The sequence below is a fragment of the Notolepis coatsorum genome (genome assembly GCF_963971535.1).
Source record: "Notolepis coatsorum genome assembly, chromosome: 13".
Taxonomy (NCBI): Eukaryota; Metazoa; Chordata; class Actinopteri; order Aulopiformes; family Paralepididae; genus Notolepis; species Notolepis coatsorum.
Window position 1 is genome coordinate 66,695,326 of NC_140177.1, and position 19,682 is coordinate 66,715,007.

At 41.8% G+C, this 19,682-nt stretch overlaps 1 long non-coding RNA gene across 1 annotated transcript; it reads right to left on the reverse strand.

Annotated features, from left to right (window-relative positions):
• Nucleotides 1-8,587: 8,587 nt before the first annotated feature.
• Nucleotides 8,588-10,437, reverse strand: LOC311239656. The gene is made up of 3 exons (XR_014620445.1): nucleotides 10,375-10,437; nucleotides 9,181-9,382; nucleotides 8,588-8,726 (listed from the first exon to the last, which is right to left on the reverse strand). It is a non-coding gene; the product is annotated as an uncharacterized lncRNA (long non-coding RNA).
• Between the last annotated feature and the right edge of the window lie 9,245 nt (nucleotides 10,438-19,682).

Sequence of the window (19,682 nt, forward strand, 5' to 3'; positions counted from 1 at the left end):
GGACATATTCAAACTCATTAACTCTTCATTATTGTCAAAATACATGAACGTGTGCAAAAGAGCTTATAGTTTGGGGAAATGTGTGAGACTTGCGGGGGCCAGAAATGGGCCTACTACTCCCGACCCCTGGTTTAAGAAACACTACTGCTCTCATAGATGTGATCATCTTGCAACATTTCTATGATTCCCTTTTTGGACCTATTGTTAGTGACGTTCTGCTGAGGCTTGTAGAAAACAGGGTTTCAATGCACCTTCATGTGCTACATTATAAACTGTAGTCACTTGCTCAACACTTCCCCCCTGTGGTGAGTCTTGTGTGTTACGTTATGTTATTAATTGAAAAGGAAAACACGTGTTGCACACTCCAGAATTGGTGTCTCCAGTGATCAGCACCTTAGAATAATCCTTGGTGTGTGTTCTATTTTATCTTGTCACCTAAGTTACCGACTACAGTGACTACAGTGGTTTTTTCATTGAGCGCTTTTTCTTATCATTGTATGTAAAACAAAACAAGTATGTTTTATTATATATTAAATATGTTTTTGTTCACGAGGAATGAACATGACAGTGCCATCAGCTTTTGCTTTAAGCTATTGCTTCTCTTTTGATTTTAACCTCTAGGCTACTGTAATTGGAATGTCACCTGTTTGTTTGCCACACATGATCAAACACTGTTGTTTATTTTCTGTGAACTAGAAGTAAGCTGTCTGAATTTAAACACTGTCTCGTGACAATGGTCAGAAGATTACAATGAATATGAATTCATGGACGATTTCTGGTGAATGTTCGATCTCTGTGGGACAGGAGGTATCTTTATCTGATAGCGTGGCCGAGCTGTCTAAGGCGCTGGATTAAGGCTCCAGTCTCTTCGTAGGCGTGGGTTCGAATCCCACCGCTGTCAAGCATTGCTTTTGATTCCATAGTTTCGAGGCTGTATGTTTAGTAAGTTACTGTGAGATTTCGCAGCCTTAACTTGGAATGCAACAGACAACTTTGAAGCCGAACATTCCTTTATAATAATAATATAAGGCTGTATGTTTAGTAATTTAGCAGCTTGAAGGGAACAGAAAACGATGACTCCGAATATTCCTTGATAAATCCACTCTAAATCTAGCTTGTACAGTGACTTCACTATATCCCTAGCATATTCAACTACTTACCGAAATATATTTATCTCTAACCCTCTCAACAGGCACTCCTAGCCTCGACAACATCGCCGGGTTCGAGTCCCGCCAGCGTTACGGCAGTGGCTACATCCAGTGCATGCACGAGGTCCACAACCTGCTCCTCAGCTGCCCCGGCATGGACAAGACCCTGGGCGCCCGCCTCCTCAACCACCTGCTCAAGTCTCTGCCCCACGTCAGCTCAGACGACCCCGGGGACCCCGACAGCCCGAGTCACGCCGGGGGTTCGAGGAACAGCGGAAGCTTGAATGGAAATGGAGTCGGGGGTTTTGGGGGGAATGTCGTCGACAACGGGGGAGGAGGTGGCGGTAATAGTCACAGTGGGAGTCCACTTTCTGGCCCAGCCTCCAACTCCTCCTCCCCTCCCGGCTCTCCCCTTTCCCCCCCGCGCCGCGCCCCCTTCAGGCCCAGACGCTTGCTGCTGCACACCCCCTCGTCCTCCGCCTCCGCACAGACTTCTTCCGTCCCCTGCCCTCTGAGCCCGCCGGCGCCGCTCACCCCAAAGATGTCTCCGTCGGAAAGGGAGGCGAACAGGCGACCGGGAGACGGGAGCGGGCTGCGGGAGAGGCCGTCTGCTTCCTTTTCCTCGTCCCTTCTTCACGGTTCGCCCCCATCTTCTCCCGTGGCGTGGCCGGGGACGGTGGCTCTGCCCGCTGCATTCCCGAGTGGCGGGGACCCCTCGATGTGGAGGCCGTGGTGAGAGAGAGAGAGAGAGAGACAGGGTTCCCACTCGTCCTGGAAATCCTGGAAATTCAGAGACTAGATATTTCCAGTCATGGAAAACCTGGAAAAATTACTAAAATGACCAAATATCACAGGGGAAAAAATGATGTCGTCTTGGAAGTCTTTTTATTGTATTTCAGCCTCTCACCTGTAATCTGTCAAAACGGTGTCAGGTTTCCTTTTAAATATGTTTAGTTCATACGAGGAACCTGGAGTATAAGCCAGTGTTTGGAGTGAGTGTTGTAACTGACACAATTCAAGTGAGTGTAACACAGAACATGTTGGTGTTTGTTTGTTGAGGAGAGCTTATAAGCTAAATAAACTAAGCAAAAACATGCCAGTACAACAAGAAGAGGCCAGATGACCTATAGTTAGCAGTGATGGCTGTAATGAACGTGAGACACTTCATCATGAACCCTGCGTCGTTAAAAAAGGGAGGACTAAAACTGGGGTTAAACATGTGGATACTACTAGGCCTACCGGTCAATTATATGTCCACTTGTGAGCAAGTGCTGTCCTAGATTGTCAAGAATAACTCCTGGAAAAGGATTTCTCAAAAAGAGTGTGAAGTGAACCTTGAGTGAAAGAATGAACTGAATGAACTGAATCTCGATTAGACTCCCTTGCTGGGGTGTGTGTGTGTGTGTGTGTGTGTGTGTGTGTGTGTGTGTGTGTGTGTGTGTGTGTGTGTGTGTGTAGGTCTGTACTCTTCCCTCCATGATGCCAGTACATATCGAAGTGCCTGTGTGGAATGTAGGGATTGTACCTGCCTGACTTTTGTTTGATCTCAAACGATGGTGTCGTCGTTCATTATGTTTCGGTGTCCTGTGGAATTCAATAAAAAGCCCCTGTGATTGACAGCCCACATCACGTGGCCTCCGGACATGTGCAACATGTTTCATGACTCTGGATCAAAGCCAAAAGCCGTTCGGAATGATTTGCTAAATGTATATATGGTCTCTATTGGGGGGCGGCTACGTGGCGTAGTGGGCAAGGCACTCGCCACGAATGACGGAGACGCTGGGCTTGCCTGTTCGAGCCCAGCGCTCCACATTGCTTTCAGTTTAGCTGGCCGTCCATACTAATACACATTGGCCGTATTAGGGGGTGGGAAACTGATGGGTGGGGATCGGGCGTTGTGGACAGCGACTCCTACAGGTCGGTTGGTGCGCCTGCGCAGTAGAATCAGGAAGTGTCGGGGGCAGCGTGAGCCTCCCATGCGTTACTCCTCGCCACTGAGAGATCGAGCTGCGCAGGTGAAAAGATGCGACTGCTGTTACCTCAAGTACCGGAAGGGACTTGTGCTATGTATGACTTAGTCTACATTGCATCCGGCTTGTGGGAGGCAAGAAACAGCGTTCGTGACAGGGGAGGGTTGAATTGGATGATACGAAATTGGGATGGGAGAAAAATATAGAAAATGGGAGAAAAAGTGGATCAAAAAAATATATGGTCTCTATTGGGGAGAGATGACCAGTTTTCTGACCCAAAACAGTTCTAATATTTTCCCTGAATTCCTAAGTTAGGGATTTTCGTAAGAATTCCTTTTAAGTTGACTTCCCCCCCTATCTCTCTTTACTTTTACTTAGCTTTTTTATTTTGTATGTTTTTTTTTAATTACATTTAATTAATTAGATTCCTGTGGGACTTACGTACTGTGTACTCGTTTACTATTTTGTAAGCGTGTCTCTTTCGCCAAATCGCCTACACGGCTGCATTGAATGGAGAAAACGGATGTTGAAGAAACGCCGACCTAAACGCCTGTAGCTGTTCCGCAACCGTTGCTATTTCCGGGGTAGGCCTGATTGGCCCCGACAGGCACGTGACCCGCCGCGGCCACGCCCCGCGGCAGCCTCAGGACGCAGCAACGAGGCTGCTGTGGTTCACAGGCGCTTTCCGCCTTCAACGCCGCCCGCAGCATTACTGCCCCGAACTCACTGCTCACGAATGAACACGGACGGACGGGCGCCTGCCTCTTCACTTCCGCTCCCATGTTAACGGACGATAGTACGCACACTGGCCGCGAGCGGGAGCGCGCCTCGCGAGCGGCTCGCGAACGGCAAGCTATTTTTTCGCCTCGATCCTATTTGAGGCGGCGCGCCACGCGCATTGTCACAGAAATACAGTTGAATATCTGCATATACCACAGATATACTATGTTGTTCAACCAGCTGTGTCTGTATCTGCAAATAAACGCCCAACCCCCCCCTGTCTGTATGTTTGTTTATACCTATAACTATTACAATGTTGCATAATAATAATAATAATAATAATAGCAGGATATAGCAGTCATTAAGTCAATCCACCTTGTCACCTATAATGACAAACGTTTTATTTGTTTCCTGACAGCTAATTATGGTAATTATGATTATTATTAATTATGATTGAACAGCAACCAGTAGGCTTATATCAGTGTATATTTTATTAACAGATTGCAGAATGGGTATACAATACAGTACAGCTCTTTCTTTCTCTCTCGTTTTCTCTCTATCTTTCAATAGATGTTGTTCAGCCAGCTAATGTGTCTATCTTTCCCAATGCAAATAAACAATATTACTATCTATAGTTAGTACCCTGCCCTGTCTGTCTGTTTGTTTGTCTATCTGTCATATCTGGTTGCCTGTCTGTCTGTCTGTTTGTTTGTTTGTCTATCTGTCATATCTGGTTGTCTGGCTGTCTGTCTGTTTGTTTGTTTGTTTGTTTGTCTATCTGTCATATCAGTGGTTGCCTGTCTGGCTGTCTGTCTGTTTGTTTGTTTGTTTGTCTATCTGTCTATATCTGGTTGCCTGTCTGTCCCGACAGAGACAGATAGAGAGGGGGGGGGGAGATAGCGAGAGGGAGAGAGAGAGCTCTTGATGCTGCTGGGGCTCCACGCTGCTCTTTCAGGAGTACAGTCACACACTGATCATCATTCTAAAATGACTGACTTCGCATATAGACTAGGCATTTACAGCTGTCCCAATGTAAATGTGCCTTCCTCGGTGCGCTTCCGCACGCTCAAGTCGTAGGTCCAGTGTGCCTGACCAGGCGCGCGATCCCGCGAGGGAGCCGCGCGTGAAATTCATTCGTTAGCAGTGAGCCCGGGGCGTTATCCTGCTTTCGCCAACGGCAGCGATGTGAAAGGCGAAGCGAACTCCAGCAGTAGCGCGCTTGCCGCTGGGGCTGCCGCGGGGCAGCCTATTGCTTAATGACAAGCATAGAGTGCTGCTTTTGCTTCCGCGTTTTCCCTGATTGGCTGCTTTGACCATGTGACCGCGGCAACGCGAGAGAGCGGCAGTGCGGAAATAGGCTGTCTCTAAGACAAACTCTAACCTTAACCAGCTCCTTAACAGCGCCTAAACTTAACCGTTCTAACCTTAACCAACTCCGAAACAATGCCTAACCTTAACCTTAACCTTAACCATGCCTAACCTTAACCATAGAAAGAATATTGCCATTCTCTTTGACAAACTCTAACCTTAACCAGCTCCTTAACAGCGCCTAAACTTAACCGTTCTAACCTTAACCAACTCCGAAACAATGCCTAACCTTAACCTTAACCATGCCTAACCTTAACCGGCGAAAGAATACACGTTAAAAAAAAATCACGTTAAAAAAAAAGATTCATGGGATTGGAACTCGTCAACAACGAACTGCAGGACCGCTGCTCTGCCAGGTGAGCTGAAGCGCCGAATAAAAATCATGGCCGATTACTTGGGCGGTTACCTAATTTTGCTCGCGCTCTGCCGAAATAGCAACGGTTGCGGAACAGCTACAGGCGACCTAAACAGGCTGCTTATAGCTTATCCGCAACAGTAAGTTACTTCCGGGGTAGGCCTGATTGGCCCCGACAGGCACGTGACGCGCAACTTTCTCTGCCGCGCGGCACGCTCCGCGGAGCCGAGCGGCAGAGCTTGCGGAATTACGTAACCGTCCAAATACGCCATGACTTTCATTCGGCGCTTCAGCTCACCTGGCACGCGGGGGCCAGCCGTGTATAGGTGTAACAGACTGACAGCCAATGAAATGGGTGCATTTGTCACGCTGTCCAAGGAGCTGAACTGCTCTCGTGCAGCCGTGTTCGAATCCCGGTCGGGGCAAAAGCCTGTCATACATTATCAAAGATAAACAGCTATGTTGAATCAATAAACATGAATATCACTAAATAAACATGAATATTGCACAGATTTAGATTATAATAGTAAAGCTATTATAATAGTTCAATGGTTGTGATGGCAAAGTTCGTGTCAGGTTCCTTACTGTATATTTGCATATCGTATGTCACAAATGTAACAGTACTATATACCTGTATGTCATGTATGTCATAAATGTCACTATGAATTGAAAATGGGGGACCCTGATGTAAACAAGACAAACGTCTTTCTCTGCATCCCCTTAAACATTTTGTGTGTATTGAGCCGTACTGTATTGTACCCATTCTGCAATCAGTTAAATAAAGTTTTCATTCATTCATTCTGTCCATCTGTCTCTCTCACTTGTTTAATCTTTGACTCCAACACTGGTTCTCTCGCAAAACCCCAAACATTACAATGCCCGCTACGATTGTGCAATAAAACAATAGTTTCGTTTGAGTTTACTCCGTTTATTTGATCAGGGACAGTGCATATCAATCAACAGTTTATACATTTATAAATTAATACAAATTACAGAAGAAAAAACATTATTATCAAACCAGATTGGAGGAGTGTAAAGGGGATAGTAAGAGACTATGGAAAACATTGAATGCAGCTATGGGTAGAAATAAAATGGGCAAAACGATATCATTTATTGAGTCAGATGGTATATTCATCACTAAACCATTTGACATTGCAACCCATTTCAACAACTACTTTGTTTCCAAGTTAAACACAATTATAAATCAAATGTTGCCAATGAGTGGTTAGCTGTCAGACTCTGTAATTAAAAAAACATATAATGTATGACAAGAAATGCAGATTTAAATTCAGGAGCACAAGTCCAAATGATATTGAAAAGCTCCTCCTAGTACTTAAACCAGATAAACCTTGCGGTGTTGATAATCTGAATGGAATACTGCTACAAATCTCTGCAAAATGTGTGGCTAAGCCACTATCACATATATTTAATTTTCTTTCCTCAGCCTTGGAAAATAGCCAAAGTAACTCCACTACCAAAGAACTGTAAAGAGACATTTACAGGTTCAAACAGTAGGCCCATTAGTATTTTACCAGTAATAGGTAAGTTATTGGAAGGAATTGTGTTCAAGCAGATTCAAAAGTATTTCAACGAAAACATTAATTCTGATTTCCAGCATGCATACAAAGTAGGATACTCTACAGGAACTGCTTTAACATCTCTTACAGATAGCTGGCCACAACTGATCGATAGGAAGTTAGTTGTGGGTACAGTGCTCTTGAATTTCAGTGCGGCTTTCGACATCATAGATCATGACCTATTATTATTGAAATTACACACATATGGGCTTGAAGACACTGCCATGGAATGGATGAGAAGCTACTTGTCTAATAGACAACAATGTGTTGTATTTAATGGTTCCATGTCAAATATGGTAACACTCCAGTGTGCTATTCCCCAAGGAAGTTGTAAAGGAACCCCTCCTTTACTCTATATTTGTAAATAATAATAATAATCTTCATTTATATAGCAATGTATAGAGCCACAATGTGTTGTATTTAATGGTTCCATGTCAAATATGGTAACACTCCAGTGTGCTATTCCCCAAGGAAGTTGTAAAGGAACCCCTCCTTTACTCTATATTTGTAAATAATAATAATAATCTTCATTTATATAGCAATGTATAGAGCCATAACATACTGGAATAGGATCCCATTACATATTATACGGACGGAAAACAAGGACAATCACAACAAGTTCTTTTCTTAAAGTGCGTTTGTGTATGTGCGAGTGCAGAATGTTATCGCCCTATTTCCAGATTATCTGTAATGGCCAAAGTCTTTGAATCTCTTGTAAACAAACTGAAAAAGTTTCTAGCTGACCATAATATTCTTAACGAGTTTCAGTCAGGCTTCAGATCCATAGTACTTCAGTGACTATGCTAGTCTCAAATGACATAATTGAAGCACTAGACAAGAAAAAACTGTGCAGCATTGTTTGTTGATCCGTCTAAAGCGTTTGACTCTGTGGATCACGCATTATTGCTGATGTGATTATGCTTCTTGCCACTGCACAAATGGCCTTCTGTATTTGTATTTGATTTGTATGTTTTTTGTTTAATGCCCTTGTTTTTATGTTGAAACTTGTTGTGTGCCGTGTTGGTCAGGACTCCCTGGAAGAAGATATATTGTATCTCAATGGGACATTCCTGGATAAATAAAGGATAGAAAAAAAAAATAGAAAAGAAAATAGCTGACACTTTTATCCAAAGCGACTTACAAGTTCTGTTCGACAAGTCATCAGGAAGGGCTCAACTCTATCAGCTGAGTAACAATGTTGACCAAAGTGTTGAGTGCTACACCCGAGGCCTTCCTACACCTGCAGAGAGAACCTGAGGAGAAAGACAGCCATAGAGACAAGGCAGGATGTAGTTGTTCCTGAGTTGCTCCATTATGGCATGCTCAGGCCTCCAGATGAAGAAGGGATGGAGCTGGAAGTATTTGGGTGATGGCAGCTCAGAAGTGGAATCAATGAGTTCAGGCTGAGGTGGATGACGCCACAAGGACACCATATTCATAAGATGCCGGACCGGTCGGGACCCTGGCCATAGACCCAAGGCTTCCAGCTCAGTCTTTGTCCAGATGCGCGGTTGGAGAGAGCAGTTCCATTGGCTGACATCCTGGTCAGAACTGGGGGCAGAGGCAGGCTGGGCAGGTGCAGAGGAGGCTGCAGGCACATTTCAGAAACAGTAGTTAGTAAAGAATTGTGAGTAATATTATTGGCAAAACTTAGCCTGAAGTATATAATTAGGTTGCTGTTTATCAAAAAAAAATAATAATAATAATTGTTCTTGTTACTGACTCGTGTCAATCTTCCATGTTTTCGCTATAGTGTGTAGACCTTGCTACACATGTATTTCGTTCATATTGTTTATGGACAATGAGATGGGAGTGGAACTTTGTACATGCCCTTTGGGCTTCGTTCCCTCCTAGCACTGTTTTTTTAAATAATGTGCTAAATAAATAAAATAAACTAAACATATGAGGCTAAATACTCTGCTCTCACATTGTAGCTTCCTGGGGGCTTGTTCAGAGGAGGCTGCAGGTAGACGTGCTGCAGGTAGAGGTGCAGATAATTAGGTTGCTGTTTATCATAATGAAGCTAAATACTCTGCTCTCACATTGTAGCTTCATGAGGGCTTGTTCAGAGGAGGCTGCAGGTAGCGGTGCAGCGGAGGCAGGCTGGGCTGGTGCAGAGGAGGAAGAGAAGAGGAGAAGATCTTTGATCCTCCTTGCTTCCTCAGCGGGGTCCTGCCGTAGATGTCCAGATGGACCCTTCCTGAAAGAGACATCCTTCCTTCCAGGGAACTTCTTCATTATTGCCTGTACAAAGCAAAACATCATGCATATTATAATTAAAATCACGTCACGTCTCAGTCCAGCCCCTGTACACTTGCCCACTAGTCTGACTGTCCTGATATGATTATGATGTGTGTGCCTGCCTATACAGTGCGTATATACATGTATGGGCTTTTATTTGTCCCTGTACACTGTTTTTATTTTTTATATTATATAGATGCATGAATGCCTAGTGAAGTGAATGTACAGAATATGTTTTAAATTGTTTTTAGATTAGCTTTAATGTCCTTCTATTTTTCTGTTTCTTTCTGGCTTAAACATCTAGCCCAGGTACTACAACTGAAAACTAGCAACCCTGCTAATGTTGGCATATTTACAGTTCTTTTTATTTGTATTCATTTATAAATGTTGATTGATATGCACTGTCCCTGATCAAATAAACTGAGTAAAAAAATAAAAGCATAGCAGATATAGTGAGATAGATAGATATGAGGACACAATGTATTGATCATGTAACAGCTAATAATATAATACAATTTAACTTTGCAAACTCCCATCTTACATGGTAACGTTATATGATAGATCTGCTGTAGCAGATACCGTGTCTTTATTCATTCTAAATGTACACTACGGACAAAAAAATAAACTGAAAACTAGCAACCCTGCTAATGTTGGCATATTTACAGTTTTTAATTTGTATTCATTTATAAATGTATAACTGTTGATTGATATGCACTGTCCCTGATCAAATAAACGGAGTAAAAAATAAAAGCATAGCAGATAGATAGTGAGATAGATAGATATGAGGACACAATGTATTATCGTTATTAGATCTGCTGTGCAGAAACAAAACACGACTCAGTCAGCTTCACCGAGTACATCCAACTGTTGAAACTGCCAACACAAACTCAAAAACAGAACCTATTGGTAAACAAACGTATTGTTGAAAATATACAATATGACTGCTGTTGTGACAGTGTTTAGGAATCGGATCTTATTTAGTAGTTTAAACTCACCTTCAAACGTTAACAGGTTTTAAAAACGCTACTTTCTCCAGCTCTGCTCTTCTTCTGTTCTTCTTCTCCTAAATGTGGATACAGCAGCGCATCCACAAACTCGCAACAGCGCCACATATGGCCAAAATAATACATGGTTTTGTAAACAGGGAGTGGATGGAAGTTAAGGGAATGGAGCGTTGTTAAGACACGAGTGAATGGACGTTAAGGCCAACTACTCCAGGGTGCCGCGAGCAGCGGTCCTGTGATCCTGCGGTCCGTTGTTGACGAGTTCGAATCCCATCAAATCTTTTTTTTTTAACGTGATTTTTTTTTTAACGTGTATTCTTTCGCCGGTTAAGGTTAGGCATGGTTAAGGTTAAGGTTAAGGTTAGGCATTGTTTCGGAGTTGGTTAAGGTTAGAACGGTTAAGTTTAGGCGCTGTTAAGGAGCTGGTTAAGGTTAGAGTTTGTCTTAGAGAATGGCAATATTCTTTCTATGGTTAAGGTTAGGCATGGTTAAGGTTAAGGTTAAGGTTAGGCATTGTTTCGGAGTTGGTTAAGGTTAGAACGGTTAAGTTTAGGCGCTGTTAAGGAGCTGGTTAAGGTTAGAGTTTGTGTTAGAGAATGGCAATAGACAGCCTATTTCCGCGCGACAGCTCTCAGCAGCCTCGTTGCGCGTCCTGAGTTTGCCGCGTCACGTGCCTGTCGGGGCCAATCAGGCCTACCCCGGAAGTCACTTACTGTTGCGGAACAGTTACAGGCAAACAGGCTGGCTGTGGTCCATTACTGCCACCTAGTGGAGACAGGACCTGACCTAAACAGGCCGGCTGTGGTCCACGCAGCTCTGCAGTTTCACTCAGGGTTAACCCTTTCACCCAGTGGCGAATCCTTGTGGAAGCCAACAGAAGCCATGCCTCCCTATAAATTCATATCAAATTATGAAATATGAAAAAAAAAAAAAAAAAAAAAATTAATATAGTTTACATTATTTTTCATCTGTGCATCTGTGTTTTTTTTTTTTTTTTTTTTTTTATGTCTCCCTCTTCTCCTTCTCACTCCCTCTAACACACTGTCAGACTGTGCTCACTACTGCAGCTAGTATAGGAGAGAGGCAGTGGGTAGGTCTCTTTCTCCAGGCTTCCAGCATTATAGAGTGAGTCCAAACTCCAAATCCGATCCTAGCCAATCAGATTCGAGCTGACTGCCACTGTGCCACACCCTAAAAGTTTAAAACGGAGCTGGGAGGAAAACACTCAGCATATTTTCCCCCTGGAGGCGGGGCAGGTCAGAAGTTCACGTTTCCACCTGACTACCTAACGTGACATCCCATTAGTAGTACTGAGGACCAGCAGAGCACACCACTGTGGATATGTAAGGGATAATGTATAGCTACGAGGTCATTGTCGCAAAATAATTGACCGACACGTAGTTTAAAATACCGAGCCGCTTCGGCGAGGTGTTTTAAACGTCAGTGAAGGTCAATTATTTTGCGACAATGACCGAGTAAAGCTATACATTATCCCGCTTATTACATGGCTAACTTACTAACAATATACCTAATTCATTTGACAAATCGCAGTTGTTCTGTGGCTCTGTCAGCCCAAATAAATCGCGGGCAGCCTTGTTCTGGCTCCGCTGTGTTCTGGCTCCGCTCGTCGCTCCGCCCCCTGTCATCGCCGGCAGCAGAACACCGCACTGAAACAGTGTGTGTCAGTGGGCTTGATTGCGAACAGCTGCGCACAGCGGTCATTATTGAAAAAACAGCGGTCATTATTGAAAAATAATGACCGCTGTCGGGGGGCTATTGACCAATCACAAGCAAGCATTTCGGCGAATGTGAAAACACCATGTAATAATATGATTTAACAAATCTATCTGGCAAGAGGAGGACCACATTATTGACCAGGTAAGCACTGAGCAGCCTGACTGACTAACTAACGTTATCAGGCAAGCTTGTATACCCTTTCATGACTGCAATGCAAGCCAGGGGCTGGAATACGCAGTCACTTATTCCTCCGTAGTAGCCAGGTTAATGTGCACCATCAAGCACTGCTTAAAAGCTAGCGGTGGGTCCAAAATATATCGGATATAAATGTCAAAGGTACCCAGCGTTCCATTAGGGTTTCACACACAGATGCGGCGGGGTTTGAAAGCTCGGCGTTGCTAATAAACATTTTAAATCATTTTTATAAACGAGTAAAACTGAGGCTGAAATGACTGCTCCCGCATTTTACAGTAGGAGCGCTCTGATGGCTGGGCGCGCCGCGCAACAGACACTTGAATGAATGAATGAATGAATGAATGAATGAATGAATGAAAACTTTATTTAACAGATTGCAGAATGGGTACAATACAGTATGGCTCAATACACACAATTGTTAAGGGGATGCAGACCAGAGAAATACGTTTGTCTTGTCACGTTTGTCTAATAGACAGTCATATTCTCTCCCGGTGTTCTGCGGAATCCTACTCCCTCCTCGAAAACAACACCGGCCGTATGTATATTTCTCTCCCACCCACCCACCCCCTCCTAATGTACAGTCCCCTCCCCATCATATGTATATACTCTGTCAGGATCTATGGGTAACAGTACTGTATATTTGATGTCATGATGTCTTGTATGTCATAAATGTCACTATGAATTGAAAATGGGGGACCCTGATGTAAACAAGACAAACGTCTTTCTCTGGTCTGCATCCCCTTATACAATTGTGTGTATTGAGCCGTACTGTATTGTACCCATTCTGCAATCTGTTAAGAAAGTTTGACTGGCCGCCGAGCCATACTGTAGTGTACATGGTGATTGGTGACTGCTTGACTTAAAAAAAATTAAAAAATAAAAAATATTAATAAAAATATTTAATAATTTTTTTTTAATAATTTTTTTTTGCTTCCCCTGTTATTTTACCCACGCGACGCCACTGCTTTCACCGCCTCACTACTAAGCGGTTAACCCTTTCACTGCGACAAATCCGACAATACACAGAAGGTTAACCCTTTCACTGCCACACGACAGCCGGTTAACCCTTTCACTGCCACACGACAGAAGGTTACTTAACCCTTGTGTGATAGTAAAGGGTTAAGTGAAACCGATTATGCTGTGCTGCGTCGGAGAGACTATGCAAATACCCTCAAGTCTTTGGCTTAACTCGGGCCTGAAAATGTCTCACCTGACCCAACCTGAACCCTAATGTAGCCTTGAAGGGATTATCTGATCTTTGCATGTTCACTAAATAAATAATCATAAATTATGGCTGTTGTAAGGAAACCAAAATTTTAAAGCATGTATTGGAAAAAACAACCGACAAACAGACAAACAAACCGGTAGACTGAATTAGTGCAGTTGACACAAACAAAACCAGCTGTGCCTCATCATCCTAACTTGAAGAATGGCGTATCTACATGTGTGATAACTGCATCCTAAATCCCACTAAAACCAAAACATTACGCTATTACTATTAATAACTCTGGGACCCAAATCTGAAATAATGAAATAAAACAAGTTGTTATAGTACTGTGATGTTGCCTCTTTTGTTTCTTTGCATGTATTAGTTAAACCTTTGCTTGCATTTATTTTCATCAATTGTTTTTCTCAAAATGTTAGAAATAGACTCATTACTCAGCTGATACTTCCAATAATTGATTATGCAGATATCATTGATCAGAATGCCTCAGATTCTATTCTTCGTCCACTTAACACTGTCTTTTCAAGATTCAAGAGGTTTATTTGTCACATACATACCAGGGCATTTAATAACAGCCTTTGTAGATTTATCTTAAGATGGCCTTATAGAACTCACCATTGCTCATTGTATGAGTCTTTAAACAGGTTGACACCTAAATTGAGAAGACATTTTCACTGGTTGTTATTGATTGATTGATTGAAAACTTTATTAACAGATTGCAGAATGGGTACAATACAGAATACAAACAACTGCTACGAGGATGAAGACCAGAAAAAGACTTTCGTCTTGTATACATCAGGGTCCTCCATTTCCAATTCATCAGGACATTTATGACATACAAATATACAGTACTGTGTAAGAGGGGAAAAAAATATCATAAGAAAAATATATACATCCGAAGGGGAAGAAACTGTACATTGGAGGGGGTTGGGTGTTTGGGTGGTGGGATTTGGACATTTACTGTGGCCAGTTTCTAATTGCAGCCACCTGTAGGTGCTCTTTGAGAGCGGTTTTGAAGGAGGGTAGGGAATATTCACACTCCTTTACGGCTGTGGGTAGGGCGTTCCACATTATTGTGGCATAATTAGCTAAACGTGTTTAGTCCCTTGTTTGAGCCGAATCTGGGTTGAACATGATTTGTGGAACTCCCTCTGGTGTTGTGGTCATGGAATTCACTGACCTTTGGGAAGTATTTTGACATGTACATAGGTATATTAGTGGTGTAGCGTATTCATATTCAAATGAGCAATTCGGATTATCAATAAGGTAGGATATCTGGAACACACAAACACTGTTTTTGAAATCACATGCCATGAAACTCAGGGACCTGGCTGAATTTAAGACTGCACAAATCATGTTTAGTGCACGAAATTCAATTCACTCCCGGGTAACATCCAAAATGTTTTCTGTGATAGAGAGGGGGGTTACAATTTAAAGAGGACAGTCTAACTTCAAGAAACAGGCTGTTCATTCAACAGTTTGTGGAGTGAATCTGTGGAATGGTTTGAGGGTGGAATTAAAACAAAGCACAAATATAAGTAAACATAAACACAAAACATATACAAGGATTATATCTCAGGTATATGGATGAGGAGGCGGTTGAGGCGTCCCTGTCCAGGGGCTAGTGCTCGGCGGGATTATCATTAGTATTATTACTGATATTTTCTTTTCAAAGTGTGGACATTTGGGTTGCAGTGGCGAATCCTCATGGAAGCCAACGGAAGCCAGACCTCCCTATAAAAATATGAATTAATATCAAATATGAAATATGAAAAAAAATAAAAATAAAAATTATATATAGTTTACAATAATAATAAAAACTCATTATTTTTCATCTGTGTTATCATTTTTTTTTTTAATGTCTCCCTCTTCTCCTTCTCACTCTCTCTAACACACTGTCAGACTTACTGCAGCAGAGGAGACTGGAGAGGAGGCAGGGGGGAGGTGTCTTTCTCCAGCCTCCCCATGTATGTGGACTCCAAAACCAATACTAGCCAATCAGATTCGAGCTGACTAAAGCCCTGCCCACACCTTAAAACGGGCCTGTCAGCAGACTAAGTAGTCTGGCCTCCCCTCTGCACATTTGAAAAATGTTATTAACCCGTGACTGCTCCCACGGGCCGAATAAAATTGTGTGTATTGAGCCGTACTGTATTGAGCCGTACTGTATTGTACCCATTCTGCAATCTGTTAAATAAATAAAAAGAAAGTTTGACTGGCCGCCGAGCCATACTGTAGTGTACATGGTGACTGCTTGACTTAAAAAAAAAAGAAGAAGAAAACAAATATTAATAAAAATATTTAATAAAAAAAAATGTAATAATTTTTTTTTGGCATCCCCTGTTATTTTACCCACGCGACGCCACTGTTGGGTTGTATGAAAATGAGCTAATATGAGTTGCATTAGATAATAGAGTGTGAAGGGGTAGGAATACATAAGTTTACACTTCATCCTACAGCTTTTCGAACATTACTGTTTTGCTTGTTTTTTTTTAATCTGTTTATTACTTTATTGTTTTATTTAAATGTTTTAATTTATTTCATTTGTTTTGAATTTATGTTCAAAATAAATAATAATAATAATAATAATAATTATTATTATTATTATTATTATTATTATTATTATTATTATTATTATTATTATTATTATTATTATTATTATTATTATTATTATTATTATTATTATTATTATTATTATTATTATTATTATTATTATTATTATTATTATTATTATTATTATTATTATTATTATTATTATTATTATTATTATTATAATAATAATAATAATAATAATAATAATAATAATAATAATAATAATAATAATAATAATAATAATAATAATAATAATAATAATAATAATAATAATAATAATAATAATAATAATAATAATAATAATAATAATAATAATAAATAAACTCATTCATTCAAATGCATTTTCTTTAACTATCCCCCTTATTTTACAAAATTTTAATCCCATACAGCTAAAACATGGATTACCTATTTTTTTTTCATTCCCCGAATCTCCATTCTTTCTATTTAAAGCACCATCAGATTGGAAGCATCTTCCTAGCTTACTCAGAGCTATTACCTCCTTTTCCCACTTTAAGTCATCCTTGTTCACTCATCTCCAAGCTGCTCCTGTTTTTAATTTCTTTGTCATCTTTTTCTTTTGTGTGTGTACCTTTATGAAATGTATTTTGTTCCTCTCAGGAGGAATCTGTGGGTGTTGGACTGGTGGGTTGTGCTTGGGAGAGCTCATGTCAGTATGCATGATTGTATTGTCTTGTATTGTGTTATGTATTGTATTTTCTTGTTACTCTGCGGTCAGGACCCCCTCGAAAACGAGATGGTTCATCTCAAGGGATTTATCCTTTCAATAAAATGTATTTCAAATAATTTGGGCATTGTCAACAGGCTACAGTTGAGGTAACATTAAAGCACAGGTCCATTCACTTCACCTCAGAGACTCAGCAGCCGCCATCACCCCAGTCATCACACACATAATAAACCTCTCCATAAAACAGGGACACGTCCCCAAGGACTTCAAAATTGCTAGAGTGACCCCTCTGCACAAAAAGGGCAGTAAATTAGACCCAGGCAACTACCGCCCTGTTTCTATTCTTACCTCCATCTCGAAAGTCATGGAAAAATAGTCTACGAACAGGTTGAAAAGTACCTAGCGGAAAAAAATCCAATCTACGAATTCCAATCTGGCTTCAGAACATCCCACTCCACTGACACATGCCTTCTCTATTTGAACGACCACATCAAACAAGAGGTGGACGCGGGCAAATACTGCGGCATGGTCATGCTGGACCTACAAAAAGCCATCGACACTGTCAATCACTCCATTCTGATTGACAAGCTAAAAGCTATTGGTTTTGATAGTCTATCAGTGAGCTGGATGCAATCCTACCTGGACGGGAGAGAACAGATGGTGGAGGTAAATGGTACCCTATCCCCCCCCCCCCCCTCACAGTGAGCTGTGGTGTTCCACAAGGAAGCATAGTAGGACTGCTACTGTTCCTAATTTAGGCAAATGACATGTCGTCAGCTTGTGACTGCAACTTGTTCTTGTTCGCAGACGACTCAGCCCTGCTGGTCTCTGACAAGAACAAGTTACAGGTTGAAAAAACCCTCAGCTCGGAAATAGGCAAAATCTGCATATGGCTCGCTGATAACAAACTATCATTACACCTGGGTAAAACAGAGTCCATTCTCTTCGGTTCAAATAACAAACTCAGCAAGACCGACGGCTTCTCAGTTACAGTGGGTGACAATATTGTCACAAGGAAAGATGAAATTACCTACCTGGGTTCCATCCTAGAGGCTAATCTTTCCTGTGACAAAATGGCATCCAATGTAATAAAAAAAGTCAACCAACGAACTCGATTCTTGTACCGGATCTCCTCTCTGGTAAACAAGAATACCCTGAAGACTCTGGCAGGAGCACTCATTCAAGGGTACTACGACTATGCTTGCACCTCATGGTACCAAAGCACCTCAAAGGCGCTAAAAACAAAATTACAAACATCTCAAAACAAACTGGTCAGACTACTGCTTGACCTTACTCCTAGAACCCACCTCACCCTTGCCCACTTTGACAACCTAGGATGGCTTAGAGTAGACGACAGAGTACAGCAACTTGCAATGGGCCTGGTCTACAAGATACACTACACGACTAAGGTACCCATGTACATGTCAAAATACTTCCCAAAGGTCAGTGAATACCACGATCACAACACCAGAGGGAGCTCCACAAATCATGTTAAACCCAGATTCGGCTCAAACAAGGGACTAAACACGTATCGCAATTATGCCACATCAATGTGGAACGCCCTACCCAAAGCTGTAAAAGAATGTGAATCACTACCCACTTTCAAAACCACTCTCAAAGAACACCTACGGGAGACTGCAATTCGAAACTGGCCCCTGTAAATGTCCTAACCCAACTCCCTCCAATGTACAGTAAATGACCAAGTATGGTTTTGTCAATGGTGTGTCCCGAACTCAATGTACAGATGTATGCCGATGACGCAGTCATCTACACACAGGGCAAGGACATAGAGTTGATTACATCTAGGCTCACATGCGCACTAGACAAGGTACAATGCTGGCTAAACAGCACCTGTCTCCTACTTAATGCGAAAAAGACTGTGTGCGTGTTCTTTAGCAAGCGTCCAGAAACCATCAAGCGGTCCAATGTGTTCCTGAGGAAGGAGGGAAGGAAGGAAGAACTAGAACTTGTTTCCCACTTCAAATTCCTTGGGGTCATCTTGGACTCAAACCTGACCTTTAAGAAACACATAAAGAAAGTGAGGAACACCATCAACTTCAACATTTCCAACTTCAAACAAATACGGCCCTCCCTAACACTTAAAGCCGCAAAGACATACCTACACTGTATGGTCTTCTCTCACATTGAATATTGCCTTCTAAACTGGTCATTTACTGGGGCCACAGCCATGAAACCCATAGAACAACTCTACAACAGAGCATTGAAGGTATATGACAGGAAACAGTACTCATACCACCACTGTAAAATCCTGGATAAGCATCACATTTTTTATTTTTAAAACCTCAGACGTTATAAAAGTTCCTGCTTTGTATATAAATGCCTGCACAGATTAGCCCCTCCCCCTCTCAAGGAGTTTATCCACGAGAAAAGGAACACTGGATTAGCCACTAGATCAAACACCAGAGGGGATTGTGAGGTCCATTTTAGAAAGACCGCCTTCAGCAAAAATTGTCTATCGATAAAGGGAAGTGGAACATGGAACAGCCTTCCGGTCCCCTTAAGGGAATGTCCCACCCTGTCCACCTTTAAGGGCCAACTCAGGAAATGGCTGTTAGACAGCCAAATATGCACTCATTAGGGATGTTAGTGATGTTGTACTGACTGAATGTCATGTTAGTGTGGTCATGTCAGTGATGTCAGTTTTTATGAATGAACGTTGTATGGTCCGTTTTGTGTTTGTTTTATTTTATGTTAGGACTACGGGTGGAAATTAGCCCTGTGCTATTCCCGGCATATTTACGTCCTTATCATGCTGTGATGTTATGCATACACATGTAAATGATGTTCATTAATTTGCATTGTCCTTAATAAACAAATCTTAAATCTTAAATATTCCAATGTACA